Source organism: Gymnogyps californianus, chromosome 10 (genome assembly GCF_018139145.2).
Source record: "Gymnogyps californianus isolate 813 chromosome 10, ASM1813914v2, whole genome shotgun sequence".
NCBI classification, from domain to species: domain Eukaryota; kingdom Metazoa; phylum Chordata; class Aves; order Accipitriformes; family Cathartidae; genus Gymnogyps; species Gymnogyps californianus.
The window spans coordinates 1,281,137-1,303,647 of NC_059480.1; positions in this window are offsets into that span (position 1 = coordinate 1,281,137).

A 22,511-nucleotide genomic window follows, 5' to 3' on the forward strand; every position below is an offset into this window, starting at 1 on the left:
GATTTTGCTTCAAAATACACTGTGTCCTGGGGGATGTGGCATGGAAAAGCCACTGTTTTTTCTCCTTTATGTTCTGCAAAGCAAATGGCCAGTGGATAAATAATTCAGGTTTCTTTCCCTGCTATTCCTAAATAGATTTTTAGCTGACGTCTGGCCGCATACACCTAGTATCAATGCAATTTTCCCTTCTTTGCGGGAACTGTAGTTTCCGTTCTTTCACCTTCTGTACGATACACATTCACCCTGCTGAACTACTCTCCTTCTTGCCAGATGTCTGCTTGGAACAACGCGTCCTCCAGCATCTGCTGGTTTCCCCAGCGCCTCCCTTAAGCGATTGCAGTGCCAGCATTTTGGTTCCTTGAATGCAGAGATACTTCTCCTGAAGAACTCCAAGCTGTTGACAGGTGGGTTTACTCTTACAGAAATATATGTATAAATTGAAATAGAGGGATTCAGTTTTCTGTGGCTGTTGATAAAGAATCTCACTGTTTACATGTATGCGTACACTTCTTCAGCAATTTATACTGATTTCAGAGCGACTAATGTATTACTGTCTATGTTTCTGGTAGAGAATGTTAGTTGCTTTGCAAAGTTGAAGTCAGGGAAAGGCAGATTTCAGGATTGCTTGTGGCTTCTTGTGTGTATGATCACGATAGAGTGTTCAATTACATGACCGTAGCACTTTTTCTCCTTGGCTGGGCAGAAAGTAGGTGGTACCGGGCTAAAAACATGGTGATTTGACACTTCCCTCATCCTTCAGTGTGTGGCTCCAGGACATTTCCACCTGGGTGCCAGCCGGAGTGCTGGCAGCTGTTGACTTTGGTGCTTGTATCTCATCTTCTTGCTTGTTTGGAGAGCCCCTTTTCTGTCTCTGAACGGGTGATGGAGGGCAGCGGTGGTCTCTGACACACATCGCTCACGTGCAAGATGGAGCTCTGCCCTCCTGGGTCTGCACACCCGTAAATGCCTTGGATCCCAAAGCCCTGGGGTCAGACCCACGTTATCAGCAACCGCAGGATCAAGCCCTGCTTTAAAAACCTGGGGCTTTACACGGAGAACTTTTGGTGAGTCTTTCTCCACGGGCTCAGCTGACGTCTCTCTCCACCAAAGCCGTGTCGGTGCTGAGCGCTGGCTGGAGATGCCCTCATAGACCTGCCTTAAGCAGAGCAAGAAGAAGTTGCAGAGCCGTGCCGGTGGCAGGAGATCCCTGTGGTCTCGGGGTAGATATACAGCCAAAGGGCGGATGTCTCTGCTGTGGGCTTTGCCTAGCAGAGGGAAAAGGAGCCTTGATTCATGCCAGGCGGGGACAGAAACGACACTAGACCTTTGCAAGCGACACCCAGCGCGGTTCGGTCCCAGTGCTCTCCTAAATAACCACCTTTTGTCGGGGGGTGATATTTCACTCCTCGGCACCGAGCACATCCGCACCTTCGTGCCGCAGGGACCCATCAGCCCGGCCCAGCCCCACGGGCCGTGCGGAGCACGCGGCGGCGGCATCCTTCGCACGCCGAAAAGGGACTCTTGCATTATTCCGCTGCCTTTTTTCCCCCCCTTCGGTGCTTGCCTATGTAATGTTCTTCCCTTACAAATTTCATCTTGCTGCACTGTGCATCCAAACGATTCAGTGATGGAGCGCACAGGGAAAAAAAATTATAATGCCATTAAAAGTTATCATAAATTTCAGATCAGCATCACTTTTAATCCGATACACAATTTTACTGCCTCTATAAAGTAGGTGATTTGCAGTGGTCTGAGGCGTCTCCTGGCGCGTTTTACTTCTTTTTAAATTAAACACACCAACTTTGTGCTGAATTCAGAGCGCGGACATAAAAAAGGGGGTAAAAAGGAGAGGGAAGGGACATCAGATGGGAATTGCAATTGAATCTTTATATATGCCATCTTGGTACTGTGGTACTAAATATAGTGCCAGGTAAATAGATGTGCTGAAATATTCAGAATAAAAAACAAATGTTCCAATAGCAGAGAAACTGAGCATGGAAAATGTTTCCCTTGCTGCTGTGCTTTAGAGGCTAAAATGCTGTTGTTTAAAACACTCTGTGCTGGAAGATCTTGTGTATCTCATGCATTAAATTATACACTGTGCACAAACATGTATTTTATATTTTATATTGTATATTATGTGGTTTCTAACCCTTCCCCCCCACCAATGGAGCGAGCAGTAAACCCAGAATATTCAATTAATATAAATATGACATTATGCCATTTTCTGATATGAAATTTTTAGCAGTGGAAATGTAAACAGACAACATCTCATGGAGAAATATTTGAAATTAAGATCAGAGGTAAGGTAATTACACGCTGGTGGTGAACGTTCCACCTGCTTGTAGGCCCATAGGTATCACAGCCCAACAAAACCACCGTGCCCACGTGATGGGGTGCTCCCTATCACCACCTTTCTGCCCCAGTAACCCCCCACTGCTGGGCCAATGGTTTGCAGCTGATCTAATGCGTATCTTCTGGGAATACACCCAGCCTTAGCTCAAGGTCTCGAGGAGATGAAGAATTAACTGGTGGCTTTGGTAAGCTGCCCACTGCCTTCAAAAAAAGCAAAATATTTCACCAAGGTAGTTCTGAAAGGGTTCATTTCTGTTGTGACTCGCTTGGTTTTTCTAAAATGAAAAAAAAAAAAAATCCCAGTTTTCAAAATTCTTTTTCCAATCAGTCATGGTCATATTGGCTATTAAAGAAGATTCACGAGGTTCTGCAGGACCGTGCCAGGAGACCATGAGGTCAAAAAAATAGCCTAGAGAAAGAGCATGTACAGTTGCAACCTCTTCCTCTACCTTTCCTAGACCGGGAGCTTTTGATTTGAATAAATTAACTTTTGCCAGTGATAGCAAGAAGCCAAAGCAGCCACGTTTCAGTGAGAGGTTCCCCCAGCAGCTCTCATTTTCAACTGACCACGGGGGCGACCAGCGCAAGAACAATTTTTCCTGTGATTTGGATGAATGGGGTGTAAAATGACTGAATGGAGAGGGCCGGCCCTGCATTACCAAAGCAATCAAACAACGAGGTGGTACAAACCCAGCCCTGAGGATGAGGCTGCAGAAATGAAACGAGCCGTTTAAGAGATTAAAAAAAAAAACAACCCCACTTTTTTTTGGTTTTAATTTCCAGGTAAACAATTTTCCCTGCCAGCCCCATGCAGGTGCGTGGACATTTGCCTCCCTGTCCCTGTCGTGGGCTGTCTCCTTCCCTTGCAGCAGCAGCCGCCGGGTGTTTTCCAGCCGTTCCTGCCTGGACACAGCCTCATTTCCCAACTCTTTGCTTGTGCTTTTTTTGAGCTGGGGCAATTTCTTTCCTGGCTATGGGCTTTGTCAGCAGCTCCTGATCTCCTTCAGACTTCCATGAATGGGTTTGATCTTTCAGCATTGCTTTTCCTTCCTCCCCTCAGCTGCACAGCACAGTGAGCTGCCTTTTCCCAAAACCACTCTGCCATCAAGTGCTTCCCTATCAGGCGCGACACTCTGCAGTGGGCCCAAGGGCGTGATATTTTATTTATTTTGATTTATATAATTAAAGGGATGTCTATCCCTGAGTTGAGCCAGCCTCGTACTGATGATGTGGTGAAATGCCACTGGCGTTAAAATGATGGTTTATTTTAACCAGGACTCAGACAGACAGTCGCTGACACCATTTAGCAGCTTGTCATTGCTACTGGCAGGGAAAGCATCTCCAGATCTCAAAGAAATGGCAGTTTGCTGAGAAAAACTGCCTGTGTCAGTCGTCCGGGGTGGAAGGGAAGCGAGTTCCCTGGGCGGCTGCAGGCTCTGACCTCTGCTGCAGCGCCTGGGCTGTGCTGCGCTGTGGCTCGCAAGGGAGGAGATGCCTGGGAGCATCCCCAAAACTCCCCTCCTGTGCCTGGCATCGGCTGCTTTCTCCTCCCCGCTGCATTTGTAAGCGCAGCTAGAGAGCTAATAATGATGTGGGGAGGTGTGCCCCCCCTGCATCTTTTCTTATGGCCGATTACTGCTCAGTTTGCACATTCTCTACTGTATTCTGGAAATCCTTCAGCCCCCACCCCACTCTTTTTCACTGTACCATTTGTGTACACCACGTTGGCAGGACGCTTCGGAAGCCCCGGTTTGTGCAGAGGAGAGCTGACCCTTGAAGGTGATGCCAGCAGAGCATGACCTGGCGCCGGGGTGAGGGGCTGCCCCCCATGAGGCACCCCTAGGCACGGCAGTACAGAGCTCAGACCCGATGGCGGGACCACAGCGTGTCAGCAGCGCTGGGTGGGAAAACAAGACTTGCTCAGGCCTCTGAGCATTGCAATCTATTAACCCATCCCCGCCCCCTCTACCCCCATGGTCCCCCCTCCCCAAAACCTGCGAGCAGGCAGCGTGCAGCTGGAGCATCTCGTTGCTAACTGGTACATCCCCTGCTCCCATTGATTGCTACCCAGAGGGCACTGTGCGGTGCGGATGACCGTGTGTCTCTCTCTCTCTCTCTCTCTTTTTCTCTCTTTTTATTGCTCACTATTCAAATTCAAGGCTTGTTTAATCAGCAGACATTAGCAACTTGACAGGAATCTGGCTGGAAGGGAAAGAAGGGGGTGGGCACGGAGGGGGGCTTGGGAACGTGCTTCTATGGAGAGCAGGGGGCTGCCTCTCCCACGTTAGTTTTGCTGCCCAGATGAGCAAGAGGAGGAACTGGGAGTGGCATTGGAGTGGGACACATGAAACCATCCAGGGACAGGCACTGGGTAGCTGGGAAGGACACGGGGTCCAGGTGCCTGTGCCGAATGTGTCTTGGCAGGGCTCTGAGACCGGGCGGCTGGCCCAGCACGAGCTCTCCTCCTCTGGGGTTCATGCTATGGCTTGCTGGGAATCTGGGGGGAAAGATGTTTCCCTTTCTCTTGCGAAATGTTGACTTTCTTGGGTTGGCTTTTATTCCCCCAGTAAAGATTCCCACATCCCTGAAGGACTTCTGATCACCCCATCCATCCACAGGTCAAGGGTTTCCCTGGGGAGCTGCCTCCAAGTCCTCGCTCAGCCTCCCTGAGCTGGTGTGCACAGCCCTCTGGGTGTGTGTGTGTGTGTGTGTGTGTGTGTACCCTGAGGTCCCGCAGGAAACGGGGGCTGATTTTGCCATAGGAGACCTCTTGGCAGGATGAGATGGTGTTAATCAGTGAGGGAACCCCACTTCCACGGGGCGATGCTGCAGGGAGGCAGCGACCACCCGTCCCTGGTGCACAGCTAGCTTCTGTCGCTTGTGAATCGCTGACCGGTAGGACGTGGGACCAACTGTGGATGAGTTTGGAAGCAAATATCCCAGCAAATACCCCAGCAGCTAACTCGCCAGGCGCTTCTGTCAAGCAGAAACTCTGCATGAATTCGCAACGTATGCTCGTTCTTCCCTGAGAGTTACAAGTCATCAAGATGACTGTTTGCAGCTAAAAGGTGTCCCAGCAAAGGGGGAAATCCTGTTTAAAAAAATGCAGTGCTGTAAGGCAAAGCAGGCACCGATTTCTCTATAAACCATCCTGCTAAAAGCTCTGTATCCATCCTGTTGCACCCCTTGAGATGGGAGCCCTCCTGGGGTCCCCCAGGGACAGCCTGGCTCCGTCCCATGGGGGCACAGCACAGCCTGGGCAGAAAGTGGCTCGCTGGGGCACACGGCTTCATTTTCTGTCCCTCATTAGCAGCCCTAATTAGGAGGTTCCTTATGCCTTTCAAATTCAGTGCTTGCAGCAGGGCCATCTTCCTATTGATCGAACTACAAAAGTGGATAAAACCCACATAGTTCTAAAGAGAATTGCCAAATATTGATACTGAGAGGGAGCTGATATCGTATAAATAGTGAATAATGCTTCTAATTACACAGGCTTTCATTTTCTGGTAGTATAGCTGATTATGTTCAATACTCCAGGCTGGATCTTCAGCTGAGTGCCTGGCCTTTATTTTAAAGATGCAAAACAAGGCCAAAACCACCCATTATTAAAAAAAACTCTCAAAGTTCTGCTTTTAAGAAGGGGAATTCTTTGGGTGGGATTCACCCCCCAGTAGCTTGAGCCACCTATGGCGATCCCCATCTCCTCTCCTACACTTTTGCCTGCTGTGGATTCATCGGCCTGTCTCCGTTTTATTTCAAGGACTGCTTTCATGCAGATGTTTACACTCCAGCCGGCTGGGGATGGAGGACGGGAATACCCTGGACCGTGTCGATGTCCACCCTCCAGCACCGCTGTCCTGCTGTCACCTGCCATCAGAAATACGACTTCGTGCTGTTCTCCACTGCCCTCCTGGTGATGGGCAAGCCCAGGAGAGGGGGTAAGAGAGGGCTCACCCAACCCTGTCCTCCAGCAGGGAAAGAAAAACTCTTAGGAAATAAAAACCTGTTTGTTTTCTCTTCTGGGCACGATTCTGAGGGCTGGGGGGAAGGTGACGGGGACCCTGGGTCTATTAATGCTTGGGGGTGGGTGCTGTGTTTTCCATCACTGCAAGCTATCGATTTGGTTTCACCACCACTTTCTGTTATAGAAAAAACCCCAAACTATAAATCTTCTGATACTCCTAAATTATTTTAATGATACTTTGGCATACTGTTAACATTTTCTCCCCACCCACGTCAAAGAATAGTCTTTGTTAAAAATTACTTCAGCTGTACTAAAACCATGAAAAAATCTCATAGCAATCTGTAATCAAAATGATGTTTTTCCCTGCTTTTGAGTCAAACTAGGACTAATTGTAGTTCGGGATTGTCCAGCAATTATTTTCCTTTAACACCTCCAACCATAAAGAGACAAGCACGTATCCTCGCAGCTGTCTCCATCCCCTCCGAAACCCCAGCCGCACGCAGGAATTGCTTTTACGCATTTCTTTCTCCACACTAAGAAATCCTTACGCTTGCCTTTTCAACCTCTGCCTCTGCTTTGCTATCAGGCGTTGCTGCTGCCTGCTTCCTGCCGCATCCTGTGACGGAAATATCTCTGCTCTGTCCCCGGCATTGTCACACACCGTGCACAGACTGCGCAAGCCTGATCTGTCCCAAGGTGTCATTAGCTCCGCGCGTATCCGCTCTCCCTCTGTCACCCATGAGCGTCTCAATGGCCTGCTGTTATCCCCGTGAGACTCTAACATCCCTTCTTATTTTCTTCCCTATGTCACCTATTCCCTACTTGCATGTGTGTTACCGTGGTACCTGCACCCTGGGCCGTGTCCACCCCATCCATGAAGAGCCCAGGAGCCTGGATGGGTGCTGCAGTCCTCGCCCCCGCCGGTCCCTTTGGGCTCAGATGGTTGTTACTGCTTTTGCTGAAGCCGCGCTGTGATGGGCAGGGTTTGCCAGCGCAGGAAGCTGGAGATGCATGGCCAGACCATCAGAGGTGGCCGTGGTGGGGTCTGCTGGGCAGTGAAGGCGAGAACAAGGCTTGTGCAGGAGCAGGAGGAGGACCTACAAACCACCCAAAGGGCAGAGGGGACCAAGCCCAATACCTTCCTCCTTTCTGTTGCTTTTCATTTCTTTTTGGTTTTGCTGGTTGCAAATAACACCAAAAATTAAGTCTCTGGGTTTTGTTCCCTCCTATCATGGCTCCCAGTAGCTCCTCCATCCCTTGCTGACTCCCCCAGGGTTTGCAAACTCATTTTGCACAAGTTCAAGATATTCTCGAAGGCCTAAATTGGTTGTAACTCTGCCTCAGAGTTTCAAGATGGAGAAAAATATCTCCAGCGGGCTGCAAATACCTCCACTGGCTCGTTGGCCAGCGAGCCAGTGCCCAGAATGAACTGAGATTTTGCTTAAAAGCAAGAGTTTGGAAGGGATGCCCGTGACAGTATAGGTGGTGAGGGTGATGTGCTATGGAAATGCTTCCCCAGGTGCCGGGAAATACATCGACTTGTGGCTAGGTGGAGCAGACACCTGGCTGCCTGGTTGTCCAAGCCTTTGACCTGGGTTTATTTTTATTTCTTTCTTGGCTGCTTATTTGGTTTGTGCTCTACTTTCTTGCTTGTTACCTGCGAGCTGCGCGGCTGGTACCAGCCTGCCCTCAGCATATCAGACTGATGACCAACATCTCCTTGCTTAAGGCAGCAAGGAGGATGGCGTGGTCTGATGGGTAGGAGCTGGGTGTCTCTTCCCAAAGCACAGGTTCAAAAACTGCTGCTGCCTTTGGCTTTTAGAGTAATACATACTCAACTGGGATATCTGACCACCCGAACTCACGAGGCATTAAGTGGGCTGGGCAGGGCCACCTGACAGGCCAAAACAGGACCTTCATGCAGTGAGCTGATCTCAGGAGCTCCATCTTTTCAGCATCTTCTGATCACGATCGCAACGGGGACCTTGAAATCCCGGGCAGGTGAGCTGTACCCTGAGGATGCTCAAGGAGCGTGACCGTGTTGTAGGAGCGTATGGGAAGATAAGCAGAGACGTAGGCCCACTAAAATTACTTTGGGGGAACCAAGATCCCATACGGATGGTGAAGTACGATCTGTGCTGACCCACCCAAGCCTTTTGAGATACTCAGCCCTGAGACCAACTGCAGATGTGAAGGACAGACCCCGACTTGCATCAGGGGAGTTGCTGCGTACCAGGGAATGGGGCATCGGCTCACATCTGGAGCAGGCGGGGGAGTCTGGCTGTATTCGCAGCTGGCTGCACCAAGCAGAGCCAGCACATCAAACCACCCAACGGCAACACCAAGAAATTCCCTGCCTTGTGCAAGTACCTAGCTGGGTGCTTTGGAGGGGTCCCCACACGGCAAGCACACCCCAAAAAGGGGATGACACCCCCCACTTTGACAACACTGGCCCCAAGCAATCCTTTTGGATCTGCAGGCAGCCCTGCAGCGCTGGCAGCCGGCAGGGCAGGAGACCTGGGGACGTGGGATGCTCTTTGCCCGAGCCCCGGGTCCTGAGCCCCGGGACCCCGCTCCCCACCTCGGCACTGCGGCGTGAGCCTCAGCTCTCAGCGGTGCCCGGGTTTACGTGCGGGTGCGTAGGTTTAAATCAGGCCCTTAATGTTATTTGAGCATGGATTTGTTTGGGGTTTTTTTTCCTCCCCCCTTTTTTTTTCCTGTGGTTTAGTTTCTCTCTTAACAGGAAAAAATGATCAAAAATAAGAAAACAATCACTGTTTGAAAGTGAATGAAGGGCGCTTTCTCCCCTTCCCCCATGCTTTTTTCCTACTTTGACATCTCAGTGGTTTTTTTTTTCTTTTAGCTGCGGTTTCTGGGATAGGTGATAACTGCCAGTAATAGGATTAGCATTGATTTCTTTAGCAAGAACAGAGATGTGGCAGTTCCAGCCATTTACTGAACTGCCAGCTTTGAAATATCAAAAAAAAGAAAGAAAAAGAAATCTGCAGAAAAAAAAGCTTCTTGCAGCATTTTAAAGAAAGGAAAGCCTATGTGAATTAAAATACACACATACACACACACATGCACACACACACACACATACCCGTGCACATGGAGCATATAAATATATATATTATATGTATATTATATATACATATCTCGCTTGGTGCTTTTTTTGTTATTGTGTGATAAAGGATCAAAAGAACTGTCTCTGTTCTAAGCTTCAAGAAAGCCTTTTTTAAATTCATTTGGCTTTCTTTAGCTTTCACTTGCTAACATATTTTAGGAGCTAATCTTACATATTTACTATTGTATCCTGACTTTTTTTAACCTTGAAATGCAAGCAAAGACAGAATGAGAAAGGGGGGAAAAAAAAGGATTCAGAAGAGAAAGAACGAAGGGATGTGCCTGTGAAAGCCTGCCCTATCTCGGCTGCTCTGGAGACATGATGGGAAACCCACCCAATGCTAACTTTGGTGCGGCACATTTTTTCCTTGCTGCTGGTTGTAGGGTCCTGGAGGGATATGGGTTTGAGGTGCACCAAAAGCTTGGGTTCTGCCCTCAGTCCGTTGGAAATCTCCACTTTTGCTTCAACGTGCCTGAGCATCTTCGCCAACAGCATTTCTCAAGGGCCAGAAACCAAGGTCGGGCCAAATCAGCAGTAGCTTAAAAGCCAGAGTTTTAGGAGACTGGAAAGATATTCTCTATCCTTCCCTAAATGCTGTGGGATATCACGTATTTACTGTCTACCGACACTCCTCTTCAACTTACATTCAGCCTTTGGGGGAGAAGGTGGTCCGACGGCAACATCTGCAAACAGAAGTGGAAGGTCATACGTAAGGACCGAGTGCTGGTTGGGAAGATGCCTGCAGCTTCCAAGCTCAGGGTTGCTTCTGAGCACAGTCCAGGTCTCGAGGAGACCCTGGCTCAACCCTTTGCCTGCTGATCCCCAAGAACCCAAATGTTGTACCGTTCAAGACAAGACTCAAAGCTTGTTATGGAAGCATTTGTCCTCTCTCATCGGGTCTTGAGCTGACGAACCACTTTCCCGAGAGCTTATCTTTATGCGAAGGGTGTATACAATGACTCATTGTCCTCACGCGCAGCTCAAAGCTCAGAGCAGGATGGAATTAGGGCTCACTTTTCAGCTTGTAAACCCAAAACAAAAGAGCAACCCCAAGTCATGGTCAGCAAGAAGAAAGCCATCACTGCATGAGGAACCGGTGCACGATATTCTGCTCAGCTGTCTCCTCTAGAAGCATCTCAGCTTCGTAAAGAGTTTGGGATGGATTCCCATATAAAATCAAGTAAAAAAGTGGAGGAAGGAGATAATCAGATCCATTATTTGTAGTTGCAGTCAGGATTCACTAAACTACATGCAATTTGCTTGTCATCACGTGTAAGGGAATCTCTAGGTAGTGCTACATATGGTGGCCAAATGCCCCCAAAGAGGATATTCGTGAACCCAGCCAAATTTAGATAGGGTCACTTCCCTACATTTTCTGTACATGAAGAGACACTGGGCTTGCTCCTGTGAGGGACCTCTTGCTCTCCACCAGCAGGAGATAAGGCCTCTGTGCTGTAACAGGCATCAAGTCAGCCACGTGCCTTTTACCGTCCTAGTGTGAATCTCCTTTAATTTGCCTGGAGTCACGTGTGTATTTGTAGGCACACAGGCTGATGTCTCACCACCTCCTGGAGATTTGCATTTCTGTGTTCTTATTAACAATCGCCCAAAGATCCGCGATGCTCATTTCACAGACTCACCTTCATTGTGCCCTCTAATCCATGTCCCTGGGGTCTACTTCTGACATTCAAGCTTCAGAGCAGCTTACAAGCCTTTATTTTTTTTTAACATCAAACTGCCAAAGGAATTATTGTTTCTTTTTTCTGCAAACATGGACCTACTTTTTCAACAGCCCCCCCCCCCCCCAAATGCTTAAAGACTTGCCACGATTACACCATGGGCACAGGAATGCTGGGGCTGGTGGTGCGGGTGTGCTTCTAACCTTAAAGCGTTCCAGGCTGGAAATGTCTCCCAGCAAAACCAGTAAGGCAAAACCCCCCAGTTGCTCTGGAGATGGATGGTGGAGGGAAGGGGTCGTATGATGTAGTCTTCAAAAGCATGGAAATGCACTAATCCTGTGTTCTTGGATGACACGGAAGAGCCAAGATAGGAGATGTTCAGGTGTGGCAAGCTGAAAGCACAGTATTATCTCATCTTTTGAGGGGTCAATGTGAAATCTTTGCTCTCTTGTAGGAAGGAGGTTCTGAAAGTGTTGGAGAGAGCAGTTTCATGGGTGTGCCTGGACTAATGGAAGAGTTGCTAGAAAAGCTACAAAGATCAGGAGTTTTATTCTTTTTCTGCACCCAGCCTGGTTGGATTTGTTGGACGGTGTGACCAAGACAGACATACTCTACATTTTTATGTCCTTGAGCATCCCAATATGACTGTGTTGATGCCTGTTCCGGGCCTGATGGCATGCATGCCGGCTCACCTCTTCCTAACAACAGACCATGCTGGAGCTAGCTCCTGGACTGGGAGATTTGTTGAGCTTGTCCCCAAGGGGCTGACTACCAGGACCATGTGGCACTCTGCAAAACTCACCCCTCTGCTAGGAGTTTGTCTTCCAAATTGGTTAAAGACGTGTGACATCTCCTAATTAGTTTTAACAGATGATTATTATTTTATTTGTAATAGCAGCAGTAGCAATAGTTTATGTTACAGGATAGCCACAGAAGCAAGTTTAGCAATGCGATACATCAAACCGTTTCTACAGCTGTTCTGCAGGACGATGAAAGCCTTGGCTGTGCTGACAGCGCTGTTCGTCCCCCAGCGCTAATTGCCGTGCCGTGTCCAGGCTGGTGCTGGGCTCATTGCACTGGTTTCCAGCTCCGCTGCTGTTACTGAGTGCAGCAAGTATGGGGACAGCCTGGCTGCAGGGCTTGGTTTCTGGCTTGGTTTGCGCTGCACCAGGACGGGTGCAATCCTCCTCGCCCTACAGTCTTCTCCCCTCTACTCTCTCTTTTCTCTCTTCCTTCGCTTCTCCCTTCCTCATCCCTATCTTGTGCAAGTGGCTCTGCAAAAGGGAGAGGCCTGACCTGGGAAGAGGGCACCATGTGGCAAGGATCTTCCTGATGCTCCTGAGATATCTGCAAGGCTGAGCATGCCTGGCACTTTCTCTCCTGCTCAGTGAAACGAGAGCCCCATAAACAGCTGAGCTCAAGAAGATGTCTCCATCTCTGGTAAGAATTCATGCCATGAAACCAGCCAAGTCTACTGCACTTTTTCCAGTTTCCAGAAGCTTCCTGACTGCTGGCATCAACCTAGAACATGTGCCTCCCACAGTTCTTGCACAAGCATCTTTACTGTGGTCCTCTGGGCTAAGGACAAGCTCTATTCTGCCACAGTCTCCCATTGCTGCCGCTCCAGCCTAGACCACTTTTTAAATGTCTTTTCTCGCCTTACCCCCTGTTAATCTACAAATATTCAATGCCTGGAAATTAGATTCCAAAGAAATGGGTTATAATTAACCTTTTTCTGCCACACAGTTCCAAGCTTTCTCATTCCAGCCCCATTTTCTGCGGGTCTAATTGCAGCGGTGGCACCACGGGACATCCACCAGCCCTTCCCAGGGCTCTCTCAGCTCAGGCAATCTCTTTATATCTCTTTCTCTTTAATTTCCTGTAATTAGCCATGCTATAACTTCTGTGCACACCAGGGGAGACTTGGAGAAGGGAGCAGTGCCAAACTTCCTGAAGGATCCCACCTTCCCCGCTCCCCCCGTGCCTGCGCTCGGGCTCGGGGCCCTCCTGGGCTAGGTTTGCCTGCAACGCCGCTCCTGGCAGCTTTTGGCTTCATGGCTCTAGCTGGTTTTCAGTGCCTGGGTCTTTTATGTTCTCGATAATGTTTTTATAGAAACCTGTGCTTCAGCAGTGCTTAACACAGGGGCAGTGCCTAGCCCGGCGGCTCTGCTTGGTGGGAGACTTGGAGACCAAGCAAGTCTTCTGAGATGTTCCTCTCTGGATCGACCAAAACCTCACAGTGCTATAGAAGTGCTGCAAGATCCAAAAAACATTGAACCTTGCAGACTGGTGCTTGCTAGGACAGCAGGGTCATCGAAATCCGAGGAAAAGGGAGGTGGAAAGGACCTTGGGATGACCTTTGCAGCAGCACCAGCTGAATCGTGCTGCTCCAGGTGGGTGGTGGTCTTGCTTGTTGAAAAGACACCTCCATCAATACAGGCACAACCTGCTCCCCCAATAGCCTGTCCCTGCACATCAGCAGCCTCGTCCCCTCATATCCAGCCTTAGCCTCTCCTGCTGTGGTTTAAGCTTACGACTACTTATCTTACCTACCAGGAAGAAAAGCTATCCCTTCCTCTTTCCATAAGCCTTCTCTGTACTCGGAGATTATAGCGATGTCCCACCTCTCCTCCAGCTGAGTAACCCCAACTTCTTCAATCTTTCCTCAGAGGCATTGTTTTCTGGTCTTCTGATAATTCCTATCTCTATTCCGTGGACTTGCTGCAAAAAAAAAATCTTGTATGGGAAAATGTAGATTCAGACTTAGTAAAAGAATTGTGTGAATTTGTTACAATTTCAGGAAAGTACTTCATTTTAACGTGTTCTAAATCCAATGGAATTGAAGCATGTGTTTCCTTATTTTAAAAATGCAATGCTTGGATTCCTCCAGATGAAACGATGATTCATTAAAAAAAGTACTGTGATTTTTTTTTTCTTTTAAGCTGTTGTTACCTATTTGGAACAAAGATATTTCACTTGCAAAAAGCAAGAGACCCAGAGAACCAGGGTGGCTTCTGAGCCCTTTCGTCCGACCCACTGGTATTGCAATGCTCGCAACACAAAATCCCAATCAGGAATTTCACAGAGGCCCTGGTAAAACCCATCCAGTCGTTTGCCTCTGTTGGACTGCTCCAGACGATAGTTGCTCTAATTATTAAAACCACACTGTGACCTTCCCCGCTCACTTCTTGGAAACCCCGTGACCTTGGGTTCAGAAACAAGAGCTGGCTCTGAGCTGCCAGTGCGAAGAAAAGGATTTGTCATTTGGGAGAGACGTTTTGGTTCCTCCTAGATGGGGACGCGTGCCTGGGATGTTGGGGTTACAAGGCGTGGGACTTCCCACGGATGGTGCCTTTCCAGCCTGCGCTTTACGCGGTGCCTCTTTGGCCAGGCGTGAACTGGGTGCACCGGGGAGATGTGTTAAATCCCGAGGGGTGAGAAAAGGCCAGAAACGCCAGAATAGCCCCATAGAGTGGGACACGCTCCCGCTCCCGTCGAAATAAATGGAAGGACAAGTAGCATCCAATGTGGCATAACAAAGCGCCGGCGAAAGATAGGAGCGTAAAGAAAGGACCTATAGTGAAAAATGGAGAAGGGAAAGAGAACTAAACAAGAATATACAGTCAGTTAAGGCTTGCAGGGAAAAGATAAGGCCAGCTCAGAGAGCAGAAAGGCTTAAGGGGAATAAAAAGAGCTTTTACAATTATATCAGGGAAAAGGGAATACTAGAGAGAAAGTAGTTCCATTAATAAATGAAGAGGGAGACAAAATCAATGGTGTTGCTAAAATGGTAGAGCTACTGAACTCCTTTGCTCCAGCAGTATTTAACAAGGTGAGAAGAGAAGAGGGGCATAGAAGTTATAAAATAATGAGGGTTTTGACAGTGTGATTCTTCAGGGGAAAAGTGGTTTGAGGGAGAAGGCACCTTGGAAGATGCAGGATGCAGTACAACAAATGGATGTGCACGCCCACGCCTTTTGGGAACCGCTCCATTAAATCATTGGCAATTACTTCTGGAGAATAATAGGAAAACAGGTAAGGATGGCCAAGTGCAATATGGATATTTTTTATTTTAAATGACCAACCCTGGAAAAAAAAAAACCCAAAACATCTAGTGAGTTTACTACTCCATTAGGTAGTGAAATCCTTCCCATGTAAAATATGTTAACACCTAACAGTGAAAAATAGTTGAGCCTTGAGGAGAAAACCCAGTGCTGTGGACACCAGTGGGAGTTTGCCGTGGCTTAGTTTGTAGGCAGTGAAGAGCTATGAATTATTGTCGGTGCTTCCTTAATATCACATTCCTGTGAGCAAAGCAGTAATGCTACGGCAGGGTCTGTAGAGGGGTTGGATCTGGCTGCAGGATGCAGCTCACGGCCGGCCTGTGATGCACAGCACATTGCTGTTGCCTCGTGGCCTTGCAAATGCTGTAACACGCAGCTCTGGGATGAGAAACGCTGCCTCCCCCCCTTTATATAAGGGATGACAAGCAATTAGCTGGAAATTCAAAAAGGGATGGGGTAATCAAAGGGAATAATGGGAAAAGATGATTTGCGAAATGTCTCAGAGAACAGTGAGATGCTAAAACCAAGCAGCGCTGGCCAAACTCTGCGCTGGTTACGTCGCTGTGGAGCCTTCCAGGGAATTTAGTGGGAAGGAAACAAAGTCCTGCAAAAAGCTTCAGAGAATTCCATTTCTGAGGGAGAAAACCACCTCATTTTGGGGTATTTCTCTGCTTGCCAAGGAGTCTGAAAAAAGAGAAACATGTAAAGCATGGCACTTACAAAAAATCAGGTTGGTTCTTTTTTCTTAACAGAATATGGGTATTAAATCGCTATTTTTAACTACAGTAATTTATTCAATTTATATTCGAAATGTAACAATCCTCACGGTTTGTCATTTTAGCTACCTATTGCAAAAATGCATTGTGATAGTCTTCACCGTAGTGAAATTAGAAAATGGTGCTTAGATAAAATGCAACCAGGGGTGACTGGCAGGTGTAGGGGAACGCGGCTGAGCTGCTTTAGTTCCACATGCCAAAAAAATCGGAGACGTTCTTCCCATCAAGTGGTCAGCCAGAGGCAGCTTCCCAGAAGTCTGAGGCATTTCAGCTGATAAATTCAGCTGATAAATTCAGCGTTTCAGTGGGTAAATTTCGGAAAGACAATCTTATAATGCAAGGCTTGTGTTATGCCGTCTGCAAGCGCCTGCCAATCACTCCCATCTGAGGAACTGGGACACCAGGCCGCTTGATGCTCAGCCGTTTGCTCCCAGAGCAATGCTTACAATCAAAGTTACTGCTTGGTTGCTCATCAGAGACCATCAGGCTAATTTTTCCCCGTTCTCCCCATTTTTTTTTTCTTTTTTTGCATTTCTATTTCTTAGGGTTCCTGAATGGGAATGGTGTTTATCAGCACTGGCCTTCCAGAGCCCATTTGTGTGGGGCTTGGTCACTGATCTTTATTTGTGGGCTCTGCGTCCTAGAGATCTTTGTACCTGACATTGTCTATGTGATGCGCTGCAGTATTATCTCCATTGTTTCCATCTATCAGGGAAGGATAAGTCTTTCAAGGTGTGTAAGCTTGTTAGTTCTTGCGAACCCGTCTCTTCCGAGCTAAGAACCACTTCCACGGCAAACGTGGTCTCTGCTGGGCCATCTGACACCGCTCCGAGCCACCTGGCTCGAGTTTTGGGGTATGATCAAAGCAGCCTGAACTCCTGATAATTAAACGCTCTTGTGATGATGATGCTCGCAACTTTACCACCTCCTCAAGGACCGTCGAGCTTGCCTCCACACAAAATCCCTCTTGATGCATGAGGGAATGAAACGTAACTCTTCTTGTAACCATGGCTGCTCAGATATTTTTGAGTTGAGGCAATTCCCGATCAGAAAAAGGCTTTTTGCCAAGAATCAAAATTTTCTGTGGGAAGATTGATTTTCATGGAATTTCTTTCCAGGAAAATGAAATGAAATGCTTTCTCTGGTGACAAAGTTTATCTCTGCATCTGTCTCAGTGGCTCACGGGCTTCCCAGGAAGCCCATGCAGCAGTTTAGGGGGATATGTCCGTCACAGTGCACGATGGGTGGTATTTTTGAGTGAGCCCTATTGGAAAACAGATGGGCCAGGGCGGGGGCACCTGTAGCTCAAGCTGGAATGGACCAGGAACATCAGCCCAAATTGCAATGTCCTGTTCAGCACGTTTTTCTCAACTTTTTCTTCCAAGAGAAGGCTTCAGGATTTTGCCATTCAGCCTGGCTTTACTGTAAACCAGAGTTAAAATGTTGGAGCTTTCCTCAGGATGAAGATCCATGCTTTTCAGTCATCTGTATTTGCAACAAGTTTCCTTAGCAAGAGACAAATGAAAGTCACATTGCAATGGACTCGGCAGGGGCTCCACCTCTCCCCAGCGATGCAGTGTTCGTACAGTGAATGCTTGAACCATCTCTGCCCCACTGCAAGGAAAACATTTTCACTTGTGGCTGTTCCTACCAATGACAGTTATGACTGCCTTTCCCTGCCAGTAATCCCATAGGATTAGTAAAACCAACTGGAACATGGTGGAGAACCTTTCTGCTGCCTTTGGTGGAGGTTGTGGGATGCCGAGTCTCAGATGTGTTTGCTCCGTAGCGTTGGGAAGCTGTTTGGCCACAGCCCAGTTTTTGTGCTGGAGGACCTTGGAGGAGCACTCCCCAAGCCAACATGTGCAATGAAAACTGCTGAAGTCAGAAGGGGACAGATAAATCAGGGATGAGCGGCAACTCACAATGCCCGTGGTGGCTGAGGAGCAAGAGGGATGTTTTCTCCAGCTGTATCTGGGGCATGCAAAAGGCTACGTCATCCCCAAAATAACGGGTAGTTAGCATTTCCCCACCGGGTATCCGTCTGTCAGGTTTGTGGCGGAGAGCGGAGGTTGGGGCAGCATTTCTGCTGATGCTCTGCGTGGCAGTCCCTTCTCCTCCCCCATTTAATTCTTCTTGCATGAGATCCGTGCGGCAAGGGATGAATTTCAGCCATAAAGATTGCTAGACAGCTCCCGACTTTTACACCACCGGGGAAAGAAACAGCTTCCTGAAATGCTGTTACAGGGTGCTGCAATCTCTCATCCCGCATGTCCTAATACCCCCCGACCTGCTAAAACAATGGCAGCCTTTCCCTGTCAGGTCGCTTCGAAACGTGGCTTGCGCTCTGCGATAAATAGCCCTGCACGGCGCTGTCATTAAGAAACTATTACAGAAATAGCCGGGCTTCCACTTGGCTGCGTCAATGCAGAAACTGTATTTCCTATTTATTTGTTCCGTTTGTTTATTTTACTGGACCACCCCATGAACCTGGGAGAAACATGCTAGAAAAAAAAATTATAGCAACGCCAACTATTCTGGGAGATACACGAGCCCCTCCATGTTTATCAGGTTGAGGGCACTGTATTTTGATGTCAATAAGCAATTTTTCCAGCCCGGTCTCCTGCCCGACCCTTTTAATCCATCAATATATTATTAGAGATAAAGTTGGTGGAAGCCTGCTGCAGTTAGAAGATAAATGACATCTCTGAAGTCAGGCATTAAAGACTAGATTAAGGCCTTGTGACACCGTTTTCAGTGCTCATCTGTGCACTTCTGTTCAACCTATCACACTGAGTGACAAGAAAGAAAAATAATGAACTGGGCCAAGGAAAGAAGAAGGGAAAAAAAAGGCAGAAAGAGAGAGAGATTTTTTTTCCCCCCTAACACACAAACTACATCAGTTCACACTCAGGATTAGACTGTATTTAAAAAAAGGGGAAGGGGGGAGGCTGGAACTGGATGGTACTATACAGATTAAAATAGGAGAAAGGGGAAGCTGAATGAGGAATTGCAGTTTGGTTTTGTTCTGGGTTTATTTTATTTTATTTTATTTATTTTATTTTATATTTTATTTTATTTTATTTTTTGCTTTCTTCATTTCAGCATTTAATTTCATTTCATTTCTTTATTTCATTTTATTTTTAACTTGCAGGAGTGACCTAGTTGAGTTTACAGGATCCTAAGGGTTTTGTCTGGAGCTAAAGCAAATCCCATTTAGGACCAAGAAAATACATCCTTTCGAGAGACCAAGTTAAAATGTCCGCAGACGGAGACCTCTCCTCCCTCACTCCCATTACCATCCTTTGTCTTGATGCAGTCATGGTGATGTTTCACTTGAGTTGGTTGTTAACACGGATTTTAAAGACACATATGTGCACATATGTGTTTTTGTGTGTGTGTGTTTCACAGTCCTGTGCAGGAACGTTACCACTGCCTTTTCCTTCGTGTGCGGAGCCCTTCAAGACTAATAATATTACAAATGCATCTTTAGAGACCAGCCATATGCTGCTGAAGATGGGTATGACTTTTCTGTGGCCTGACCCATTCCCTTTGTCCTCCCAAAATCTTGGGCTCCTTCCAGCTGCCTCAGCCTTTGAGCAACACCAATGTCTCGGCTGAGCACTGCTCCTGGGCATGCTGCTCCTCAGCATCAGCGTCAGCGTAGGTGTGGTGCGGAGGTCTTTGCCCTGTCCGTGTTGGGGAACAGAAGATGACAAGTCAACCCAAGCATCCTTTTCTTTGCACTGAGGTCATGGGGCTGTGCAATCAGCATAGCCCTCAGACAGCAGCCTTGTCCTGCTCTGGTGCCGTGTCTGGCTTCATGGACCAAATTCAAGGCTGTTCCAGGCTCAGCAAGAGCTTGATCATGACATTTGGTCTCCTGAGGCTGCCTTGAAAAGGGCTGTTGCTCCCTCTATGTTTGTTGGGCATCTGCCCGTTGCTATCACATCGTGATGACAGCAGACCCGACCTTGGAAGTAGTGGCTGGCCATTAAGGTTCTGGCCTCGTTTGGTGTGATATCTAGAGAAAACAGGACTATGACGGCAGAGTCAAGGAGAGAGGCAGCAGAGCTGAGTCTAACCTCTCGCTGGAGCTGAAGAGGAAAGGAAAAGGAAGAGCACAGTTGTGTGTGGGGCTGGGCATGGGCCTCTCTGTGGACCTCTTCACCCGGACCCACTGATTCACACTGCCCTTGGTCTCTTCCACTTTGAGATGCCCAAGGTCAATGCCAGCCTTTGGCAGAATGGGTTGTTTGGAAGAAGAAACATATGTGTGACAGGTTGTGCACCCTCCTTTGGAGGAGCCTGGACACCTCCGAGTGACAGGGCTTTCTTTGGAAGAGGCAGCATGGGGATTTCTTGGAGGAGAAAGGAGAAAGCTGCTTCTACCAAGCAGCCATGTCCGGGAGCAGGGGCTGCACACAGAATAATGTCCTCCAGGAGATCATTTCTCAGCCAGATCTGACCACCCAGAGCAACTGTCTCCCCAGCTGACAGGGACCTCATTCCTGTCCCTGCCAGGAGAAACACCTTTCCCTACCAGTCAGAAAGGGGGCAGAGATGCCTTGTCAAGGGGCCTCATCCTACTGTTTGGGACAATTGCCCCCAGCAAGCAGACTGGTGGGAGACCCTCCATCGTGGCAGAGCAGAGGAGCCTGTGCTGAATCTAGCCTGGGATCTAACATGCCTCGCCAGGGTCTCCGTTCTGTACAGCATATACATTGCTGCCGTCTTCTTCTTTTGAAGATATTTTTTAATGTCTTAAAAAAAAAAGATTACTTTGTTACAATCATTCAGCAAAGGGTTTCTGCGCCTGTAGAAAATATTAATAGGCTATTATGAGGTCCTACAACTAATTTTTCCACACATATCATCTGTCTTTGCATGGTTATTAAACTCCAACAATATTTCATGCAATGCTTTCCTGCTAAATTAATTTGGTTTCTTCTTCTCCTGCTTCTTTTTTTTTCCTCCTTCCACAACCTTTAAAATTAAATTGAATCTTTATAATTATGGCTTTTTTGTTGTTCCTTATATCTTTTTCTTTTCAATTTTCCTATCAAAGTGGCTATACAGTTTAATAAAGATGTAAAGAAACAGAAATGAAAGTGTAAGGGACAGGAAGGGCTGTGTTGGGGTCAGAGACAGGGGGCTCTGGGAGAACTGGGAAATGCTGGAAAGGATGGGATGGAGGTGAGTGGGGAGCTGAACAGCACCTTTCTGGGTTGGCTCCAGCCTACGTGGAGAATGATGTGGGAGAAGCTATTGCTAGAAACGACCCGTCACATGGGAACGTGGAGAAAGTGTGTTGCCCACAGGACTCATCCTGATTCATCCGTGAATTTCGGTGTTGGCCTGGTGCAGCGTGGGGTCACCTGCTGCCCGCTGCAAGCTGAGGTGGTAAGAGGGGGTACCCTTCGGGCAATGCCCCTTGCTTGCACGAGGAAATGTCCCCACGCGCATTCAGACCCAACCTGCAGGGTCGCTGGGTGCAGGACTCCAGGGCCTTCCCGGGGTTACCCAACCCACAAGTTCTCCCTCTGAGTTCCCTCTCCTGTCACTGGCTTCCAAAGGCTGGGGACATCCTTGGCAAGGAGACCACAGCTGAGGAAACAAGTGCTTTGTTTGAACTGTAGGAGCATCCGGCACAAAGCCCCAGCCCAGAATTTGCTGATGTCCTCAGATAATTGCTGATATCTACTGGCACGGGGCTTTTAGTCATTTCCAAGTCTAAACTGTGCAGAGAAGTACTGTGGACAGGTCTTCTGGCTGGCAAAGTTTGGTCAGACTACAGCTGACTGTCATTCTCTTTACCAAGGATGCCCAATGGGTCTCTCCTGGGAGATGCTCACCAGGAAGATAAAGTGGTCAATCTGCATGAATTATTAATCTTCATAAATCAAGGACTTTTAATCTTTTTTTCCCCCCTTTTGTCTGGGAAGCCTCCCTGAGGAAGACCTGGTCAACAGAGAAAGAGAATAGAGTTATTCTCAATAAAGAATAACTGTTCAACTGAGACACCGAAGTAACTCACATAGAACTGGATTTTTACCATTTCCTGGAACAAGTATTAGCTAACTCCCTCTGGGAGCTTGCCCTACAGATGGATACCCAGGACTAAGAACATCATGCTGGTGCTTTGGTGGCCGAGTCACTGTGTCAGACAAAACCTGAAACCAAGGAGAGCGTTTGTGAAGGTCTGATCCACTTAGGATTGGGCAGGCTGCAATGGGCACCACATACTTTATGGGACAGACCAGTAATTCATCTTCCCCAGAGGACAAAAGTGGTGGCCAGGCCAAGCAGAAGCCAGTAGTAGGACTTCCTACTCAACTCGGCAGCAACAAGCTGTTTAGTTGCAGGTTCATGAGCTGAGCTTGGTGGGAAATGGTCGATGGAGCTGAATGCCCCAATGGGACCAAGGAGCTTGCCCTCAAACTGGTCCCAGATGATGCTTACGTCATGACTGCAGTTGGTCATCTTTGGTGAGAGGTCCACGTCCCTGTCACCGCTCCTCAAAGGAGACGACTGTTTTCATGGGTT